Raw genomic sequence first — 7,478 nt, forward strand, 5'->3', positions numbered from 1 at the left:
GAAAGATATAGAACCAAGAGAGTGGTTCTGTGGGCGAGTTGAGTATGTGGCCGGCTAGATTGCTGAGCCGATTAGGTCCATTCACGATTCGTGAAGACCTACCTCCCCACGAGTAAGAGGTTCCGTAGTTACGGATGTGGCGGATGCACGAGATTGCACCTTACGCTAGGGCTTCGCTGCGGCGGAGTACCTGCCTCGCACAAGAAGAGAAATGAGAAGTGTAACACCCCCGATTTTCAAAAAATATTTAAAGCTTAATAAAGAGATAATGTATACTCATCAACATTAAAGTAACGCGGAAGCAAAAGACAAAATACGAGGAATGTCATGCCACACCTATACATCTATAGGTGTACAGGCTAAGATCTAAACAAACGTATAAGTCATGATCATAACAATTCATGGCTCACAGGTCCAAAACTCTAACTAAAACTGTCAAGGGATCTACACTACCTAACAACAGCTAGCGCGCACTCCAAAGGCTACTCATGACCTGTAAAGCAACATAAAGAAAGAGGACGATGCCCGGTCAGCGAACATTGCTGGTAACCCATCAATACGCATTAAATATCATATATAGTTAGTATAAATCAAAACCATTTTCGAAACGGAATACAATATATATATCAGTTCGAAAGTCATAGAGGAAAGTCAATTGCAAAGACTCTTTCACACTCCCAAAGAAAGAAGGGAAGTCAACATCCTATGACAACATCAAGACAAGAACAACAATATTAAACAATATAACTCGAGACATATTCTACTGATCACAAAGTAGAATACATCGCGACATACTCATAACAAAGAATACACATTCACACATTGGCAACTACAAGCCACAGTGACAACTACATGTCACAAGATTCACACAGTTCCAACCATATGCCCTGTTCCGACCTTGTGGCTACCCCCGGCCTTATCACAGTTCCAACCATTACCTTCGAGTAACCCCTGTACTTCTGAGTCCAACCTTATGCCTCCGGGAACCGTCGTTCCCCAACCAACAACCACCAACATTTCCACCAACACATAGTACACGAGGGTACCGTTCATTTCAATCACACAACCACCAACATATGAGCCTACGCTCAGGTCACACCACCAATTTCATTCATGCCCACCACGAGGACCACAATGGTACCTTGGAGATTAAGGTCCCATACCCTTAATCGTGCAATCAAGGTACCACAAGTACACACATTTTCAACGTACTCAACACAAGTTGCCAATCTCAATAGGAAAGAACAAACTGTACACACTAGCATTTCAACATCAAACTAGCATATTTATCAAACGGGTAAACCAAAAGTAGTTCCATAGAACATACAACACTCAACATAGTCCAACGAATCACAAAGTTGAACGCTTAGCACGATTCAAGACTCCAAATCTTACATGGATTCCTAACATACCGTTCTAGACATACGAAACATCAAGAAGACACTCAAAACGCCCAATAAAACAACATCGGGAGGTCACACATCAATTACCGTGTCAAAAGAATCACAGGGAACAAATCCCCAACCGACCACAATATTGTACATCGCGGGGTGGGGCCACGGGTGGACATCCACCCGTGGTTCCGCCCGCGGGTACCACATCCCACAAGGCTCGCACCCCGCAGGTGGGGCGGCGGGTAGGCCACTGCCCGCCGTTCCGCCCGCGGGTACATTCCTGTGCCAAAAAAATAATCCCTTCGGGGATTTTCAACAACAAGTCCAAATTCAAGTCCAAAACACCCAAAATCTCACGCAATACAACAATATGACTTGAATCCAAGAAATAGCCAAGCAATGGCATACAAGAACCCTAATAACAACCTCTAAACATGCATTACCACAAGACAATGCATCAAATCTCACATTTCAACACAAGAATCACAAGTAGAAGCCAAGAAATCCTCATATAGGTAAGAAAATATATTTTGTAGAGCATGGGTTACCTTTGTAGCCTAACACTTCACTTTTCTCACCCTTAAAAGCTTCTTCTAAAGTTCTCCTTCAACTCCAACTTCATAAACACACCAAAAGACAACAAAGATTCTATCTTTAGAAAAAGACACCCAAAAAGATACTAAAAACACCAAGAGATCAAGGATCTTACCCTCCCCTATGCTCAAGGTTAGAAAAGTATGAATCTTGGAGGCCAACTTGTAGAATCTAAGATGCCCAAAATTTGGCTTGGAGAAGAAGCTATCAAATTTCTAGAGAGAAGGTAGAGGTTTTGTCTTTAGAGTGTTGATGGATGGAATGAAAAGATGATGCTAGGTTAGCTTGGGGCATAATCTTTAGGTAGAAAGACTTCTTTGTCCTTATAAGGCTTAGAGTACAACTCTTTGACTTGGATTGATTAGTCAATTTCTAGTCCTCCGACTATTGAATTTTCAGGATTTTAGGAATAAATTACCAAATAAGCTAGGATTAATTATCTAATTAATCCTTAAACAGAGTTTGGATTTACGGGTGTCACATCCTCTCCCCCTAAAAAGAAGCTTTGTCCCCGAAGCTTGGGTATGACGAGTTCAAACAAAATGGCATCATGAACCAACAATGAGACAAGAGAAAACAAGAACATCTTTTGACCAAAACTTTAAGAGTTCAAAAGGTATAAAATGGCCAAGAAGTTATGGCGTTGCAAGGTTTAAAGAAATCACCATAGAAGTTCCTTGAGCACAACATCACTAAGTTCACAACACGACAACCAAAAACCTTCTAAACAACACTAGAGTCCCAAACAACTATATTCTAGTTAAAACAACCCACAAAACTAACTACTCCATCACAACTTAACAAGCAAGAAAGATAACACGAGGCAAACAACAAAACACAACTAACAGGTGGCAACAACACAACGATAACAACAAACGAGGGAAGGAAGGCGAGCTTACCCCCAACTCCGAACTAGAAGGACTCGCTCTCCGATTCCTCGGTGTCTTCGTCTGAATCTTCATTGGCTCTGCCTTGGCTGGAACCGGCCTCTAGCTGGTCCAACCTCTGGTTGACTGCGACGAACTACGTCTTCATGTATGCGAAGCCTTCCTTTATCATTCTGTTCTGCTGACGAAGGAGGGTGACCACACGCTCCTCGTGTGTCATTGCGTCATGTTCCCTCTTGGTTCTAGCTTCCTTCCTCCTTAGGTTTTCTTCATCTTCAGAGTTGCTCTCCTCGGCTTCTTCGGCTTCTTCCCCACCTTCTTCTTCTTCTTGGTCTTCAGCACCAACATTCCCGGCATCCCCTCCAAACTTTGGACTGCAAGGTTCAGCTTCCCAACAGGGATCTCTAGCTCTGATACTAACACACTCCTCTCAGCGGGGGCTTTCCTGGCGACCTCCTCAAGAGTGATGTACTCCCTATCATCAATCTGAAACAGGTTGCAACTCCAGAGGTTTGTGGCATCCAATACCATTTTACCCATTGCTTAGGTACACAACCGTCAACACTAACTCCTTTCTTGGCGAAGATCCAGCTCAAAACCATTCCATATGGCAGACTCTTACGGTTATGATCTCGGCAAAAAACCATATGATGCAACATTAAAGCCAGCAAGTTAAACTTCACCATATTCTTCAAGAAAAAGGCAAACGTGCACTCTAACTTTCCCAACAGACGACTCTTGTTGTTATTGGGTAGCAAACAGTCGGAAACAAACATAACTAAGATCCTTTGTTCAGCAGTTAACTATTTCCTTTCCGGCCTCGTGGCCTGGGTAAAACCACTAGACCGTCCCAAGAGATAACTCAAGTAGTCTCGATACCCCATGTTATCTGTCCCAATCCAGGAGTTACCACTATACTGCGAAACTCCCATAGTGGTCAGACTCAAAAGCGGAGCCAGCCTCTTCTCAGTCAAAACAATTTTCACCCCTCTCACTTTAGAAGTGACCTCCAACTTTCTACCATCCTTAGTCACAGTCATGTGACGGTAGAATTCTTTCACCAAACTCGGGTAAGTCTCAACCCTGATTGCGAGAAACCCATCCAACAGCCCTAGATAATTCAACATTTCCAACAAAGAGTTTGAAAAAGAATCAGGATCAAAGGCTTTACCTTCCAACACAAGGTAGTGGGCATCCACCCATTCCACTCTCCTTGTCAAATTAGACATTCTGGGCATGATTCTGAGATGACCCAAAGACTCAAAGTGGAACCAAAACTCTTCTCTTTCTTTTCTCCTTTTCTCTCTCTCTCCCCCCCCCCTCTCTCTCTCTCTCTCTCTCTCTCTCTCTCTCGCGGCTTCTCGGCGAACCTGCAGCAGAACACGGCGGCGGCGGTCGGCTTCGGCTACTGCGGCAGCGAGGGCTTCGAACGGTGGCTAGACGGTGTCGGCAGGGGGTGAGTCGTCGACGGGTAGGGGGCCTGTCTACGGGTAGGAGCGGGGCATCGGGTGTCTCACGGGTGGAAGGGAAAAATGAAGGGTTTGGGAATTTTGGGGGAAATTGGAAGAAAGAAGGTTTTAATTTGGGGATTTTTGGGTAAAGTGAAAATGATAAGTTAAATGGAATTCAATTGCGACAAAGTTCAAGAAACACAATTGGTTCAAGTGGTTCAAAGGTTAGGTTGGTAATTTGCACACTTGGGTTTGAAACTAGGTAGTTACGGATTAAAACTCCTTTAGTGTTTTTAGGCTACAAATGAGAAGATTTCTATGATTTTGTCTAATATTAAACTTAGATGACCTAAGAGAAAGTGGTTGAGTTAAAAGAGCATAAATGCAAGCTACGGAATTATCACAAGCATGATCCACTCATAAATAACAAATATCTCACGAAAAGAAAAGTCAAAGGTTTACATAACAAGGAAATAAGACAACAAATAACAAATAGCTCACGAAAAGAAAAGTCAAAGGTTCACATAACAAGGAAATAAGACAACAAGGGAAAGGCACACTCTCAAGGTAAAGATAGGCTTAGAAAAGGGTTACCTGCCGTTTCTTCTTCAACCAACCCCTCCGATTCAGCTTGGGACCGACCCATCACAAACACTCGACCCGAAGGCCTAGCTCCAGCTACACCTCAGCTTGAACTCCCTCTCAAAGCTCCACCGGATCCCGAGCTAGGTGGCAAAACTCTTTGGTTAGCTTGAAGAGGGCATGCGACAGCCTTGTGACCCCTTTCCCCGCACTTGAAACATCGAAGTGCCTATCCTTGGCAATCTTTTCCCACATGCTCCTTTCCACATCTTCTGCATGCAAAGGTCTTAACTTGATCTCCAGACTCTACTCGGGTTGATCCTTGAGGGGGCGGGGGGGAAAGTGCCTCCTGGCTCGGAAGTCTCACTACAAAAAAACACGGGAATAGCGACGGACGAATTCCGTCGCTAAATAGTGAAAATCCGTCGCTAAAGTGTTTAGCGACGGATTAGCGACGGAATTCGTCCGTCACAAAAACCCTCGTCGCTAGAATCTAGCGACACAATTTATTTCCGTCGCTAACTTTAGCGACGGAATTTTCCGTCGCAAAATTAAAAATATCCGTTTCTAAATTTCTTACTACGACGGATTTGAAGACAATTTGTGAGCGAATAACGACGAAATTTCTGTCGCTATATCTAGCGACAGAAATTCCGTCGCTAAAACAACAAAATATCCGTCGTTAATTTCATAGTACAACGATCTGGCGACGAGATTTGCAACGGCATAGCGACGGAGTTTTCCGTCACTAAACACACTAACGGACATTTCCGTCGCTAGTGTCCGTCATTACACGTAATACAGCGACAGACATTTCCGTCGCTAGTGTCCGTTGTTACTACAGATTTTTCCGTCGCTATTTTGTTGCCTTACTACAACATTTGTCCATTGCTAAATTCTAAAAACTAATAAAATAAATGTACCCACCAATTAATATCACAAACCTGCATTAAGCCTATAATATAGTACTTGAATAATATAATTGTAAAATATATTATATTAAAGCATTCAAACTCAATTACAATAACAAAAGTATAGCAGTATAATGTTACATCGTTAGAAACAATACCAAATATATTAATAAACATAATCTAATCATCTCCTAAGTTTTCATCATTTGAATTAGCAGAATTTTCAGCTTGAGTACTTGGAGTGGATAGCATGCCGTTTGCGACGCAAGTGATCCATCAAACTTGCAATCTGAACTTGCATTTGAGCATGAATCTAAGCTTGCATTTGAGCCTGCATTTAGGCCTCTGCATTTAAGTTCTTTCAGCTTGTAGTTTAGCTTCCATCCGAGCCTCCATCTCAACTCGGAGGTGCAGACGATGATGGGTTAGAACTCGGAGGTGTAATCGATGCACCTCGTCCAAGTTCTCTTATGCGTCCAGCTCTACTACCACCTCGTGTCATCTAAAATAAAATATAATAAAGTTAAGCTATCAACAAGTTGTGTATAAATCAACAATTGGGTTTCAAAATGAATAAATTAAAGATAGAAAAACTAATCAAATATTGTTTAGTAAGTAGTGATGACTACTTGTGCAGCTTCAAGGTTAAAGGTTCTTTCTACATATTCAATTTTGCTTTGTTTCATATGCTGTTTGGTAAGATTATTAAAGTACACAAGGTTCCAAGTGCAAATAAATTAGAAGGGAAAGCTGAAAAATAACCTAAAATGCTTTTTTAAAAGTCAAAAGCAGTACAGAATTAATGTTTTTAAGCTGCAAAAATAACCTGAAATCTTTTACATTAAACTGTGGCATCTTAAACAATTAATGATTTTTAAAAGGTCAAAATCTTCAGATATAAAAGAAACCGCCAGTACAATCCTAAAACTTTGAGAATAAAAACATGAATGAACAAAAAGGGATTTTGACAAAATTAATGTAATGATCAGTGAATAATCAAAATTAGTGAACCTGTTTTACATATAAAAGAAATCAATGAACCAAAAAAAACTGTGGCATCCTAACCAACAGAAACAGGTGAATAATCAAAATCAGTGAACCAAAAAAAAAAATAAAAACAAGAACTTTAGTAGTATTTAAGCAATAATCCCAATCAATTATTCCTTTTTTCATTAATATCTAAAAGTGGCATGTACCTAATGTTTTCTTGCTTATTTACAAACTGTGACTACAGGAAAGAGCAAGCTGAGACTGATTCTAATCACTAGTTCTAATCACAAATAGCTAATGTGCTTATTTTGGTTAGAGTATACATGGTTTAGAAAAATTAACATGAGACATGCAAATAACCCTAAAATATAATGCCATTCTCTTTGAGTTTAGAAAAATAAGCTAATACATGTGTTTATTTTGGTTGGAGTATACATGGTTTAGAAAAATTAACAATACATGTGTTTATATCCTGAGTTTAGAAAAATTAGCAAAACTTTCATTCTCTTTGATGATATTGGTATTTTGGTAACCTTTTTTCTTAGTCTTCTTAGGCTAAAATCAGTTTATACATAAATCAAGAAAACACCCAAAATTTTGCATTCCCACAAACAAAATGTACACAGAAACATGAAAAATGAAAACAGAAACATGAAAAGAAAATAGGAA

The sequence above is a fragment of the Ipomoea nil genome, unplaced genomic scaffold (assembly GCF_001879475.1).
Source record: "Ipomoea nil cultivar Tokyo-kokei standard unplaced genomic scaffold, Asagao_1.1 scaffold2705, whole genome shotgun sequence".
Taxonomy (NCBI): Eukaryota; Viridiplantae; Streptophyta; class Magnoliopsida; order Solanales; family Convolvulaceae; genus Ipomoea; species Ipomoea nil.